The sequence below is a fragment of the Natator depressus genome, chromosome 3 (genome assembly GCF_965152275.1).
Source record: "Natator depressus isolate rNatDep1 chromosome 3, rNatDep2.hap1, whole genome shotgun sequence".
NCBI classification, from domain to species: Eukaryota; Metazoa; Chordata; order Testudines; family Cheloniidae; genus Natator; species Natator depressus.
This window is the reverse complement of record NC_134236.1, coordinates 68251438-68267331: the sequence shown is the minus strand read 5'-3', so window position 1 is coordinate 68267331 and position 15894 is coordinate 68251438.

Here is a 15894-nt window from a genome sequence, read left to right as displayed (position 1 = left end):
ACCCTGGAGTACGTCAATGATAGCTACCAGTCATACTGAGCTGTCTGCTGCCAAAAGGCAATGAGCAGCTGCTGTGTAACAATGCAGTACCGTGTCTGCCAGCACCCAGGAGATGTACAGTGACAGTGAGCTGAACAGGCTCCATGCTTGCAGTGGTATGGCGTCTGCTCGGGTAACCCAGGAGAAAAGGCGCAAAATGATTGTCTGCCGTTGCTTTCACCGAGGGAGGAAGGGAAGGGGGGGCCTGACGATATGTACCCAGAACCACCCACGACAATGTTTTTGTCCCATCAGGCATTGGGATTTCTACCCAGAATTCAAATGGGCGGCGGAGACTGCGGGAACTGTGGGATAGCTACCCACAGTGCAACGCTCTGGAAGTCGACGGTTGCCTCGGTACTGTGGATGCACTCCGCCGACTAAATGTACTTAGAGCAGTTTTGTGGGGACACACACAATCGACTGTATAAAAATGCTTTATACAAAACCGAATTCAATAAATTCGACCTAATTTTGTAGTGTAGACATGACCTTAGAAACAAAAAAAATTATGTTCGCTGCCCGAAGAGCATTTGAACAAGTCACACAGAAGACAAGGTGCAGGGCAGCAAATCAGGGGTGGGCAGGTTTGGGGGTTATGGATGAGGAGAAGAGATTGCTTGGAGAGATTTGAAAGAGGAAAGGAAGGGTAAGTAGTGGATGAGGACAGGGATACTGTTACAGGAGTAGGGGACAGCAAGACAGAAGACATGAAACAGAAAGCAGGAGGAGACACAGGGATAAGTAAAGCAAAAGGGTAGGGAGTTTCCCAGTCTCTTACACATGCTCCCTCAGTTTGACCTAGGCTGTGGGCACTCTGGATTTACTAATTGCACTCCCTTGGAGATACCATGGCAGGAAAGCAAGGAGTAGAGGCACAGCAGAGGAATTTCTTTACTCTTCAAGCATTTGAGTTATAGATCTTTAAAAATAACAGATGTCCTGAGAGGCTTCCACCTCCCAGCCCCACCTTTAGACTGAGCTCACTCCTTCTTGTGAGTGCATGGTTCATCAGCATTTCAGGCTGCCCTCTCACCTGCAAGCCCTTCTTATGTGTGGCTACAGTTAGCCTCCTGCTGGCACAGAGCAGAACCCCACTCTTAAACAGGGCCCCCTTTAGGGTTGCCAACTTTCTGAATGCACAAAACCAAACACCCTTGCCCCATACCTCCTCCGAGGTCCCCCCCCCCCGCTCATGCCATCTCCCCCTCCCTCTGTCAAGCTTTCTCCCCACCCTCACTCACTCGCTTATTTTCACTGGGCTTGCTCAGGGGGCTGGGGTGCCAGAGGGGGTGAGGGCTTTGGCTGGGGGTGCGGGCTCCGGGGTGGGGCCAGAAATGAGGAGTTCAGAGTGCGGGAAGGGGCTCCAGGCTGAGGCAGTGGGTGGGGATGCAAGAGGAGTTAAGGGCTCCGGCTGGGGGTACGGGCTCTGATGTGGGGCTGGGGATGAGGGATTTGGGGTCCGGGAGGGGGCTCCAGGATAGGGCTGAGGGGTTCAGAGTGTGGGAGGGGTCTCTGGGCTGGGGTAGAGGGTTGGGGTGAAAGGGGGTGTGAGGGCTCTGGCTGGGGGGACATGTGGAGGGGCCTGCCAGCCCTGCTGTGCGGCACTGCCAACCAGACAGTCAACAGCCTGCTTAGCGGTGCTGACAGAAGACGTGAGGATCCCTTTTTGACTGTGTGTTCCGGTCGAAAACTGGACACCTGGTCACCCTAGCCCCCTTGCTACTTGATCAAACTTCCAGAGCCAACTGGTCATGCTTGCCCCATCCCTTTGTGGGTGTGTTTTGGTGCACACTCACCATTGTCTGATGCACTGCTGCAGGGCTTTTTTTGACTCTGACCTTCCTGGATCCATAACTATCCGCAACTTCCATGGCCTATCCCTCCGGCCAGGTCATAATAAGAAAACCCAAAGTCCAGTCGCCTCTAATCTCAGCTCTTGATCTCTATCTGGAACTCCTAGGTCTTGGCCTCTTTCACTCTTGACACCTGTACTTCCCCTCTTGGTCTGAAGAAAAGGTAGGGGAACCAAGGACTATCCTCTCCTCTGGGTTCTGGCTCAGGGACCCTGCTCAAGTGGCAAGACTGTTCTCTAATCCCTCCGTGAGTTCCCTAAGATGCTCCCTTTGCCCTGCTTGTCAGCATCTTCACCAGGTTTGTAGACTCTGCTGTCTCCACCTTGGATTTGTGGTTCCTCGTGGCTTCTTCTGAGCCAGCTATGGAGTTGCTTCCTCAAAGTCACTTCCAGCCCTACTCAAACAGTCTCTCTGTCTCTCACCTTAAGGCAGTCAGTCTCTCCCTCCAGGGCTGGGCGAGCAGGGCAGTTGTCCTGGATGCCAGTGCCCACGAGGTGCTGTACCACCATGCCAGACACATTTTTTTCTCTTCCAGTTGGCCAGCAACAGAGAGGGCAAAAACTTTTCCCATCCTGACCAGCAAGATGGCTAGGGCCCCTCCAGTCTCCCTCCTTCAGACAGGAGTCCCCCTGTTGCTGGACTGAGGTTCACTTACTCAGCAGATGGATCTAATAAATATTAAGGCAAAACACTCAGAGCAGTGATCAATTATTCACAAGTGGGAAACTTACCAGGACGATCTCATCACAGTTGCCTCCAGCACCAGACAGTAGGGCTTCAACCTCCCTTTGTTACACAAACTTATTTATAACTTTGTTATCTTTTTTATACATATGTATTAGCCTCTCATTTCCATATTAATTCACCTACCCCATCAGTACAAGCTTAATGTTAATTTAAACCGGTCTTCTCTAGTTTTCTGTTTACTTTATCTTTTCTTGTTCTCACAAACATGATTACTCTACAGTTTCGTACATGTGTGCAATACTAAATATGAATACTCTGCAATTTGTTACAGATACACAGTTTTACACTGTTAAATGTTATCAGAACAGACTCTTAAATCCACAGCAGGCTTCTGTCAGGCCTAACTATGCTTCCCCACCTTGAAGCCGTAGAATCCTTTCTAAGGCTTCATCAGAGCCTGTATTTCATATACATCCCTTCTCTTTCCCAATTGCCTAACCAAGCTCCTAACCTTCCAAATCAATGCAATTAACACCACTACTGGTATGGCTTGCACAATTACAAAGTCCATTGATATCATGCATATCCATGGATGTTCCCCAATATTATATACTATCTCCCACCATTGGCCATTTCCCAGTGTATCTATGTTGCTTTGAATATTTCGACTCTCCTGACTTAAGGTCAACAAATGTTCTGGTCATCTACTCATTCAGGTCTGCACATTTAAATGCAATGGTTGTCTGACTCCGCTTAACTGTACCACAGAGTCTAGGGCAGCACCAATCAGACGGGCATCAGCTGATACACTGTGGATCTCATGCTGGGGAATTAGAAAAATTACCTTGTCCCCTATTCAGATAACCTTTCTTGGAACTAAGCAGAACGTTGTCCCGACATAACAACATGTTTGTCCCATATTAGAAGTGTCCAACCCAAGAGGTTACACAATATTTGCCTTCTCCAGCCTTTGCAACCTTGGCTTGACCTTGTCCCCATTGCCTCAGCCATACTGTGCAATTTTGGGTTTCTTCATCCAAGGTGAACCCACATGCTGGCAATGCACTTTGCAGTACATCACAATGACATAACCAGGTACCATGTCTCTTGGAACAACATGAGGTACCTAGGGCTTTCCAGACTCCCCAACCCTTCCTTATCAGTATGTGAGGATGAGTGACATATTCCTTTAAGATGTAATTTGCCATGGTAGGTTCCAATGTACCTATGGACTGGACACTACACACTCAATGCCTCACTTAGTCCCGTGACCACTGGTACTGCTAGTACCATAGAAAGCACCTTTTCTCAGCATAATAGACCCGTGAGTAGCACCTAACCCTGCACCAATCCACTCCTTTTATTTTTGTCCATTGTTCTAGCATCTTATTTGTTATGAACCCAGGCACTTTCCCACCTTGAATTTCCTTTAGTCCTACTTGTAGCTCCTCTATTAGGAAGCTGCCATACCATGAACAGGTAATTGTCTTTGATACATTAGGCTGGTTCATGATTTCATTGATTGCTGCTTCCACGTCCCTAAACAGCTGTCCTATTATCTTAGCATCCTGAACATCCTTTAAATCCTCCTGTAAGTCCTCATTCTGTTGTTTGTTTAACTTTGTTAACAGGTTTCTGAACTCTTTTCTGATTTTCCTCCCACAGCACTGTGATATCCATATGATTCCATGCTGAAGTTCCCAGTGCCCCAACTCCTAATACTGTTCATATATCTCTTCTCACTCTTTCCCTTCTCAGGCCACCAAGTTTCCTCCAATTCCACCCTGTACATTGACTATCCAAAATTCTGCACCACTTTTGCTATCATTTGCATATAGAAGTGTACATATTTTGCAGGACAAAGCTGCTGTGGTAATGTAAAATTGGTTAAATTCAATACTACAGGTATCATTTGGTACTGTACATTATACATAATCTGATGTTCTCAATTTATCACTAGTCCATTATCAAGTCCCTCTTTGGTTTCTGAGCATGGTTCATCATCTTGCTTTAATTCTGGAGTAGGAGGTATTGTTACTCCAATATGTTCAGGAGTGGTGATGGTAATCTGCCAGTCCTTAATCACATTTGGAGAGAAGGTCAAAGTCTCAGTCACTTTCCTGGAATGGTAGATGGACTCAAGGGCGGTAGTTTGATGATCTGCTAAAGTCAATGTAATATTTCTCTCATTTCTTAACTGGCATGCTATAAATGATTAGGTTAGCCATTCCCATCCCATTTAAACACACCAACACCTCTAGGTCCCCAGTCCCAGTCCCTGCTCCTGAGAGTTGCTTGTATTCCCCCTCACCTTGACTGCAGTCCAGTCTGTACTAGGACACTAGGTTTTCTTGCATGATTACCCAAGAACCATACGGATAGGGTGGCATTCTCCCCCTCATGCACTGTCACTGCCGTGTTCCTTTGTTGTATCCCGAATTCCACGGATCCTGATCAGCACATGAAAGAGAAAACAAATATTCTCGCTTCCCTCTTTTTACATTAGCAGATTCACTTCTGTGCTTCCTTCTATATGGGTTCAGCTGCATAGCATGCAACCCTTGAATCATCACTCCTTTTTCATGAACCAGGTATACTGATGGACTAGCCTTGCCCATTATATAGCAGTGATCCTCTCAACTGGCTTTTGGAAAGGGCTTTTCAGCTGAAACATCCTGCACAAGTACCTGGTCTCTCATTTCATACTCCTTGCCAGAAGCTTGGCTATCAAAATGTCTTTTCATTTTTCTTTAGGCTTCCCCTAAATTAAGCAGCTCACGTTTTAGCTTTATATTTCAGATTTGAATATGTTTTTCACAGGTGAGAACTTTTTTTTTGCCTGGGCTCTGTTAACTGCTGCATTTTAGCAACATTTTGTTTTACTTTTCTGCTTTGCTTTCTTTATTCTTTTCTGAGTCTCAGCCGACTTAGATATCAGTATCTCTGCTGTTATACCGAAACTGTTCTTCTGAGAGGAAGCATTAGCTGCTGTATTAGTCATTTTTTCTTATTGAACTTACTAGGTATTTCCCCCCTTGTATTAAAAAAAAAAAGTCATCAAAGCATTCTCTTTAACATTTACATTTTTTAACACTTGCACTACCCCCAGTTCTTGAGTCCCTTCCGAGCTTTGCAGTGTTCTTAGGGTCTGTGCAAAACTCCGTTTAACATCACATTCCTTTTCTTTAAACACCCAGTTTCAGGTTTTCATTGTGAGATAGGACATTTCCTGAGTCCTCACTAGCTACTAAATTCTGGGATTGTAAACTGTCTGCTTTTTAGCTCAGCACAACATAGTTTTCAGCCAATGTATTCTGCAGCTTTAATCAGATCTTTGTGCCTTTTATACTCATTTTTCAACTTAGCACATTTTGTAGGTGTCCCTAGAATCATAGGCCACAAAAATATGTGTAACGGAAAAGCTGCCTACCGTGACATCCAAGGATTTAGTAAGCCAGCAAGTGGCTCCTTGCCCTGTCACTCCAGTCATGGTAATACACTGGTGTGTAAAAGGAAAAGGAGGACTTGTGGCACCTTAGAGACTAACAAATTTATTTGCGCATAAGCTTTCGTGAGCTACAGCTCACTTCATCGAATGCATCCGATGAAGTGAGCTGTAGCTCATGAAAGCTTATGCTTAAATAAATTTGTTAGTCTCTAAGGTGCCACAAGTCCTCCTTTTCTTTTTTGCGAATACAGACTAACACGGCTGCTACTTTGAAACACTGGTGTGTGACATCTTCTGCCTGAATTCTAGGTGTTAAAGAACTAGACACCCCATTATCGAGCAAAACTTGCTTACAAATGCCTCCAATAACTGAGGACACATTAGGGCATCCCCACTCATCCAAAGTAATGTGGGTAAGAATCCTGGTGAGTAGAAGGAGGCTCGGTATCCATAGTGGGGGATGGAGGAAGCAGTTCTAGCCAGCAAACCACTCCCGGTTCCTGAGGTCATCTCCTGAAGACTCTGCACCTCCTCCTCCAGTTCCTCATTACACCTCATTACACAAAAGAGAATCCATGGATTATTAGTGACTGGAGAATAAGCAAAAAAAGTCATTCTGTAGGGGGCTCCTTAGGTTTCTGTTTCACAGCACCGACCGTGGTGATCAGTCTGTCAGACCCAAATCAAATTCAGATAATCTCTGAACACAGGAATTATCACTGTCCCTGACCTCTGTGGAATATGCAGTCAAACCCCAGAGCCAACTCCCTCCTCTCCCAATTCCCTCTAGTCGGATCACAAAATTCAACCTGCTCCCTAGTTTTCATAAGCCACTTTAACACCCTTTAGGTCACCTTTTACATGTTATTTTTAACGCAGCCCCCAAGAATTGAAGGAGTATAGAATATTCCCATTATGGAAAATTAAGAGGCTGCATTGACATTTTGTGTTTTTTAAATAGGAAGGTATTTTATATATATCCAGTCTTTTGTCAATTAATCCTTCTGTTGGTTGAAATTTCTGATGAGAATCGAAGCCCTAAGGGGAACAGACAATCCTGACATCCCAGACGGTTGAGGTTTAGATTCAATTAATACTGCTAATCATAGACACTCGTGGATTCGAGCCAAATCAAACACCAAGACAGTATAAAGCCCAGCTACAGTGATATGCACCTTGAGAACCTGTGCTTGGCATTCCACTTTCAAAATTAGATGAAAATATTTGGGAGGAGTAGGCACCTCTGAAAAATCTTTTTTCCTTGGAGATGAAAAACTGTGAGAGAAAAGAAATATATATTAATTCATGAAACATAATAAAGCACTGGTACAAACACAACCCTCACAAGACCCTTCCCTGTCTCTCCTGCACCCCAAAAGGAAATGTAAAACATTTGAGACTTATGCAGGAATAAGGAAGTCTCCCTGGTGCGCTCTCTTTCTCACACACAGCTGCCTCCTCCCCGCAATACTTTGATTTTGACTTTCTCTTTCTTTTTTATTCTGTTGTTCTTTCTTTTTTTGAACACTGTTTTCCATTTGCAATAACCAGGCCTCAAGGCATTAGGAAACTGGATGACGCGAGAGTTTTGAACAATGGGCTACTTGTTTATTCAAACATAGAAAACCAAATGAAAAACATTCCAGATTTTTCCAGCGGGTGTGTAAGTATACTTGAGGGTACATGGATTAGTGGCAGTTATATTTGAATTCTAAAAAGAATGTAAAGAAAAACACAAAGGTGCCCAAGTCTGCAGATTCCCGGGGTCTGAACATCCCTACAACATCAACAGTGGTCGCACACACACACACATTTGCAAGCACAGTTAGGCCCAAGAAATTCAGTTTTATTAAGTTTGGATTAAACCGCCATATTTCTGGCATTTGGATCTGAATTCTGGTTCTTGGGCCCATCTCTAAAACCAATGGATGTGTTTAAATCACAGTCACATTATTCTTTGGTTTTCTCTGTCCTATTTGTAAATGGGGCAAATGATTAATAACATTGTGTAAAATCACTATCTTTATTTTTTTCTTGTCCTTTACTTTTGTATAATAACAATGCTCAAACCGTCTGCTTTCTTCTAAATGTCAGTATGTGTGATACCATTGGTCAGCTTGTTCACTGTGAAACCTACGTCTAAATTTTGTCCATACAAATTGAGTTATCCATTGCTATTTGCAAATATCACAGAGTGAGGAAAATAAAGGGAAAGAGCTCAGTGGTACATCTGTGGTTTGTGTCAATATTTAACTCACAATACACCATCTGTTAAGCTGGTAGCTTGTTTTGGCAGCATGTGCTGGGCAGCTGGTTTTGTGTTGAATCCACAGAGCAGTAAAGAAAGAATCAGTATTGAATGAAGGTTACTACTGTTATTGCACTTAATTTTTGTCTCTTTATATAATTAATGAAGAAAGCTTCTGCAAAATACTTGCACGAACCGTGGTATTTTTGAGAGGTTTCAGAGGGGTAGCCTTGTTAGTCTGTAACAGCAAAAACAATGAGGAGTCCTTGTGGCACCTTAGAAACTAACAAATTTATCTGGGCATAAGCTTTCGTGGGCTATAACTCACTTCATCAGAAGCATGGAGTGAAAAATACAGTGGGCACGTATAAATATACAGCACATGAAAAGATGGGAGTTGCTTGACAAAGAGGGGTCAGTGCTAATGAGGCCAATTCAATTAGGGTGGATGAGGCCCATTCCCAGCAGTTGACAAGAAGGTGTGAGTATCAACAGAGGGAAAATTATTTTTTGTAGTGACCCAGCCACTCCCAGTCTTTATTCAGGCTACATCCACCCTGATTGAATTGGCCTCGTTAGCACTACAAAAAAGTAATTTTCACATTTGTTGATATTCACCCCTTCTGCATTGCAGGGACATTTTCACTAGGTTCTGTTGTTGTTACAAAATGCACCATTAAAGTCATTTGTTCCGTATGGCTGATGTCAGGTGTGCAGTCCAGAATAACAGAGTAATATCTTGCTGACTTCAGATCTGCCACAGTCTTCCATTTGACTTTTGTTGCCAGTAACTGTATGATCTCATTTTGAATTGTTTTTCCAAGTGTGTACATTTCTTGGGTGGTGACTCTTCTTAGATGCTCCTGGAATACAGCATCAAACTTAGCCATCAGCTCCACAATTTTAAGGAAGTTTCCAATGTTTGGCACATACAGCTGATCTGAAGTGCCACGCAGTGCTAGGTTTTGGGTAGCAAGCATTCTCACAATGGCAATAAGCCTTTTCAGAACATTTTGCCAGTAAAGAGACTCTGATGCAATCTTCTCTTGACGCTGATCATCTATGGTGGCCTTTAACCTTAGTCTCTTCTCAAGCTCTTTCTACCTATGGAATGCTCTTTGGTGATTTGCTGCCTTCTCATGGCATGCCAGATTTCTAGCCAAATTTTTCCAGTCCTCTGTTCCTGTAGAACCCAATATGGCTGGAACGTTAGACTGGAAGAGTCTGCAACAAAAACAGTAAGCAGCATTCTGGGTTTTTGAGTACATAAGCCATGGCCTCTCCACTTTGTCACCATTGGGGATTTCACGCCAGTAATGTGTTGGATGGAAACTTCTGTTTTCATTGTCTTTGGGGAACATGAAGTTTTTCACTTGCTGTGGCCCACGCAGTACAAGGAAGTCCCTCAGGCTACTGCTCAAGAGGGTCCACAGTCCTGGATCATCTAGACTTAAGGAATTAAACTCAGCAGCAGCTGTTTCTTGCGCCTCCATCACACCTTTCTCTGATCTACACTTTTCTTCAGGAATGTGCATGGTTACATCCATTTGAGATGGAGATATGGATGCTGCAGCAGCTGCCAGGTCACCTGCACTCTGACAAACTGGAAGATCAGGCATCTCCTCACCAGTCACATCCTCACTGGGGCTGGAAGGCTCACCGTGAACATTTGTGTCTATGTATCTTAGGAGAGCTCCTTCCTGCTTAGATAGAAAAGCTTCCTTTGCTTTCTTTCTTTTTCTGAATGCTGCCCCAGAGGGGCGTTTTCTTCTTTCACTCATGACGGCTGTTCTGTGCCAGCTATAGTGGCTCTCAACACTCAATTGAAGGGGACAAATAAGCAGGCTGGTAGCAGGGCCTGAGTGAGGGAAGAGGGAAGACATCAGCGTCTTAAGGGCCTAACTGGCTCCTACTACTTCAGTTGATCGCCTGTTCTCCTCAAGAGGGTTCAGGAAAGCAGTAGGAAACAGGAAGCTCCCTGAGAAGCTGGTGTTAATCAGTCCAGGCTCCTGGGGGTGCTAGAGTGGTACGTAAGAGGCTTCTCCTCCTCTCTCCCTGCAGCTCCTGCTGCTTTCTGTTATTCCCTCTCACCTTTTCCCCTGCCTGCCTGTTATGTCTCTTGTGCCCTCCTTCCTCCAGCACAGCTCTCCACCATCTCTGTGCATCTAGAGCAGAGAGAATACATATGCACCAGCAGCAGACACAATTTTCTACACTCTGGGTCCTAGTGGCCCCCCCCCACAGTCTGGCACCTGAGGCAGCCGCCTCAGTTCACCTCATGGTAAGGCCAGCCCTGTGTTTAGAGTACACACACCAGATCCTCAAAGGTATTTAGGCATCTACCTTCCACTGAAATAAATGGGAATTAGGTGCTTAAATACCTTTTAGGGTTTGGGCCTGAGTGTCAAGACTCCTGGATTTTATTGCTGGCTTTGCCATTGACTGGCTGTGTGATCTTGGGAAAGTCACCTAGTTTTCCTCCCTATGAATATAATGACATTTATCTTCTTAATGGGATGTTGGACATTAATTAATTAATGTTCACAAAGTGGTCTGAGATCTTTTTGTGGAAGTTGCTATGTAAATACTAGAATTGTAACATATCTATGGCTATCTATCTAAGTGTTTTAAGGTTGCCCATCCCCTTGGTATCTGAATACCATCCATGAGAAGGAAACACAAAACCGCCTCTCTCTTTCAGCCCTGCTGGCAGGAGCAAACCTAGAGTTAGCATTAAGGGGCTTGCTTGCTTGTTTATTTTTTCTTTTAAATAAAGACACTTGGGAATTCACTGTTGATATTGTGCTGCACACCATGGCCACTCACAACTTCATAACAGATCCCCCTGTTCTAACAGCTCAGACCCCTATCACTTGAGGCACAAGAAAATCACTATTAGCACTATGATACATTTGAGCAGTTCTGACCTCCAGCTGACGTCAACACAGAACACAATAGCCAGTTTATGACAGCAACAGTACACAATAACCAGTTTTATTGTGACTCAGCACCCTCGCTCACTCACCACATAGGCCCTTATTACATCAAGGACCATACAAGATGAAAGGTGAGGATGGTCCTTGAACTATAGATGCTACAACTCAAAGTTCCAGTAAATAAATAGCCGTGATATTAAAATACATGGATGGACACCTAGTTACAGATCGTCATAGACCCAGAACACAAATGTTTTCCTCCCCAGCACCAGCTTGCTTGCAATAGAGAGGGTTGCTGTGTGGGAGACATCTCGATTCGTGATCTTGATACAGGCTTCAATCTTTCTTCTCCCATGAAGGGATGTTACAATGTTTTACTTTGATTTTTATAATGGTGTTTTTACACTATGTACTTATTTTACACTTTTCGAATTAGTGTTTACTATTTGGCAATTTTTTCCCCCAAAACATCCTTGAGCAACTCTGTGTGGAGCAGCCGAGGAAGGGGACAGCATTTTGTAAATGAAATTATTATAACTTCCCCTCCCTTTTCACAGGTAAGGGGGAAAAATGTAATTATTTCACTAAAGCATATACAACAAAACGCTGCCTTATTAAAAAAATATAAATGCAGAAAACAAAGTGGGTCTAGCTAGACCGAGGTACCATTGTGAATTTTTATGCATGTGTTACTTAGTTCACACATCCTTTACCCTGATTTTTCAGCCATTACCGTACATCTGTGTAACTCCCACTGAAATCACTGAGAGTTGTGTGTGCACAAGGAATCCAGGCTCCAGGCTATACGTTTATGGATCCGGTCACTGATGAGCCAAAGCAGTTTTAAGAAAATAATGATGTTATAAACAAATGATTCTGTCAGACGTGAAGGCCTCTGTTTTACACAAAGCCTTATATATTTCTGATGTTGATGATTGTTATTAGCCAGTGTCATCAGTGGGAAATGGGTGGACTATACCGTCCAGCCTTGCTTGTCAACAAAGATTAAACAAATTGTTTTTCAAATTCCAAAGAAGCTTATTAATCATTTGAAGTGGATTTAACTTGGAAGACAAACAACGTTTTGTTCAGTTTCACTTCCATGGCACCTGTTTGGTTTGTGACGTTCAATAATGGAGTTGGCAACAGGATACTACCAAAACAAAAAAATGTCCCTGTGGAGTGGAAAATCAGGTTTCTATTGAAAAGAGAGGAGAGAAAGATTTGCACTGCTGACTTCTCATTATTGCTCCCCAAGCCACAAGTAAAACTAGTTCTGTATCCAGGTGTCTCAAGAACATCCCCTTACTACAATATCCATAACAGAAGCTAGTGATGGAGACCCCCTGTTCTGTGGAGTTTGCAGAGATTACAAATTCCACAGGACTAGATAGAGACACTGGAGCCAAGGCACTCTTGGGCCCTGTGCAGTTTATAAACTCTGTAGGCTTGGTAGTCCGTGTGGGTATCTAAACGGACAGACATTCTAGACAAAGTGGGAGAGACCTACAGGAAAGGACTATCATTCAGTAATTAATTTATTTATTCAAGCAGACAGGGTTGGTGAAAACATTTACAAAGAGGCAGTTTAGTATTTGTGCATGAGATGAGATGGAGATGTAAAGATGGGTGTTCTGCACAGCTAAGGCACCAGGACAGTCTTATCTCTATCCTATGGTGTCACCACGCAACAACCATACAATTGTGATTAATGCAAAATGGTTTTGGTAGTAGAGTCCATTGATTTTTAAAAGGCAAATTCATGTTTTTTCATTTTTATTTTCCTCTTGTTGCCACTACATAGTCTTATGTTCTTGACATATTTGGATTTCTTTTAAGTTTAGCCTCAACTCTGAATTTCCTGGGTTAGCAATGCTTGTTTTGGGGATAATTACAATATCTCTGTAATATTTTCACCTTTAAATTACTGATAAGTGCTCAACTTTGTCTTAAGTTTAATATAGTTTTTATTCTGGGAATTATATATATATGTGTGTGTGTGTGTCCAGCAGTTACATACATATTGTATAAGTACGTTCTACTGTTAAGAAATCTTAACCAGGGAATAAATTCAGGCTGTCAATTTATTCTCTGTTATTTACCAGCACAATCAAATCCTATAGAAAATCTGCCTAAAAATCAAAATAAGTATAGGAAGTATAGGAAGATTGAGACTCTAACACATGGTAAGATATGCTAGAATAGGCTATGTATGTTTGCTACATTGCTCATTCATTAGAAATCATTTCAACACATAGTTGGCCATAAGAATCTCATTAAAATAATCAATTTAGTACAGTAACCAAAGTACATTCAAATAGATAGCTGAAACAACAGGCCCCACTGCCCAAAACATAAAGGCTAGAATAGGAGTTAAACTATGCAGTCTGAAGGATATTCCCTGGGGTCTAAATGCAAACACAAGAGGCTGGATATTGTTTCACACAGCTGTGTGTGTATGAGAGAAAGAATAGAAACAGCACAGAAGCACATAGAGAAAGCAGCAAGGAAGCCCCCATGACAACCAGAGAAGTACCTGTAGTGTGGTCCTAAGAGAAAGAAAGAGCACTTTTGGGCAGAATGCTGGCTGGAAAGACACTTGGAACTGTGAGCAAAGAAAGTCTTTTGCTGTTTGATTCCTACTGTGTTCAGGGAAACAGAATTTTGTGTACGTTCTTTGTAAATAAACAGGATTGCATCAAAGAAATAATTTACTATCATAATTTTCTCCTTCTAATGGAACCAACTTGCAAGACCCCAAGTATTGGCTAACTGCTTGGGTATAAAGAGGTAACAACAATAATCATGAAATAGAATAAAGATGAACAACAGCATCAATTGCAGCTGATATGGGGCAGTATAAACGTATTCTATGAGTGCGGGTGTACTGCATACTATGTTCTCCGCAGCAGGGGTTCAGGCTGGGGCAGATGGGAAGGAGGTAGGGCGATGATATAAGGCACAAAGTTGGGTGTGTACAGAGGACCAGGGAAGCGCAAAGATGGTCAGGGAAAGACAGAATCTTTTATCAACATTAAAAGCTGTAAGGGTAAACTATTCAAAAGCATCTAAATGACTCAGGAGCCTAAGTCTCATTGAAAGTCATTGGTACTTATGTTCCTACATTATTTAGGGGCTTCTCTGAAAAAACTATCCTAAATGCTCAATGTGTCCTAGGTCTAAAACATGACATGGTTAAAGTATTCCATGTGGATAAAAGGTTCCCCTTCTCCCCTCCACTGTTCAGTATTTCTTTATCCCACCCAGATATAACTCACACCTGCTCCTCTGGCCTTGTTAAGGTCTGCAAGAGGGGATCCCGGCTTTGATGGGTCTTGCAGTGCTCTCTTCCTGGCAGGGCCGGCTCCAGGCACCAGCTTTCCAAGCAGGTGCTTGGGACGGCATTCAGAATGGGGCGACAGTCCGTGTCCCACGGCGGCAATTCGGCGGCAGTTCCTCTGCTCTTCCCGCCGTGGCGGCTCTTCCAGGTGTGGCGGCAATTCGGTGGTGACTGCTTGGGGCAGCAAAATTGGTAGCGCTGCCCCTGCTTCCTAGGGGTTGTATAGTCCAACCCAATTTAAAGTTTTGGAGTGCATGGTGGGGGTGAGGAGTGGAGAACACAGCCCAATTCACAAACAAAAAGCTTTGTTTAAAAAGTGTTCAGATTGAAAGTGTGTTTCAGTGAAAGCCAGTCCTTGTTGTACCAATCTTTGCACACATCTTTGCAAATTTCAGGAGACAGTTAATGGTGGGTGGACAGTGTAAATCAGGTGGGATTACAATAAGTGATAAAATATCTGGAAAAAGGGAACAGACTGGATCCCTTAGCTATTTCTTTCTAGAATTTTTATACATAGAATCATAGAATCATAGAATATCAGGGTTGGAAGGGACCTCAGGAGGTCATCTAGTCCAACCCCCTGCTCAAAGCAGGACCAATCCCCAACTAAATCATCCCAGCCAGGGCTTTGTCAAGCCTGACCTTAAAAATATCTAAGGAAGGAGATTCCACCACCTCCCTAGGTAACGCATTCCAGTGTTTCACCACCCTCCTCGTGAAAAAGTTTTTCCTAATATCCAACCTAAATCTCCCCCACTGCAACTTGAGACCATTCTCCTCGTCCTGTCATCAGCTACCACGGAGAACAGTCCACATAAGTTCTAATTCTTTGTAAATAAGGTTTGATATTGTTTTGGGGTGCCAGCTGGACTTTACTGAAACACTTTGTGAGTCAGAAGACTAAGTGTCCTCCATAGACCATCAGTGATCAGCAGTCAGCTTGAGAATCATTTCCCTCTGCCATAGCATGCCAAATTCCTCGTCCGCTGTTGAGGCTTTACCTGTGATAGTATAAGAAAAGAAGCAAAGAACTGCTGCTCTTCATTAGAGTTAATATTTGTGGATGGGTAAAAGAGAAAAATTACACGGGTAGCATTAAATAATTGTTTCTCGTCTCAAGTTACTCATCGTACATCTTCCTGGCAGCACTAGACACACTATAATACTCATTTGAATAATATGCCAGAACAAGTGATCAGGTTACACCTGTTTAGATTATACTACCTAGGAAACAACTGGACTCCATTTTCACAGCTTTAAAGCAATTACTCCCTTTCTGGGAAATGAGTAATTAATTGTTAATGGTACTAGAAAACTGCTGGTTCAATTTTAATCATCAC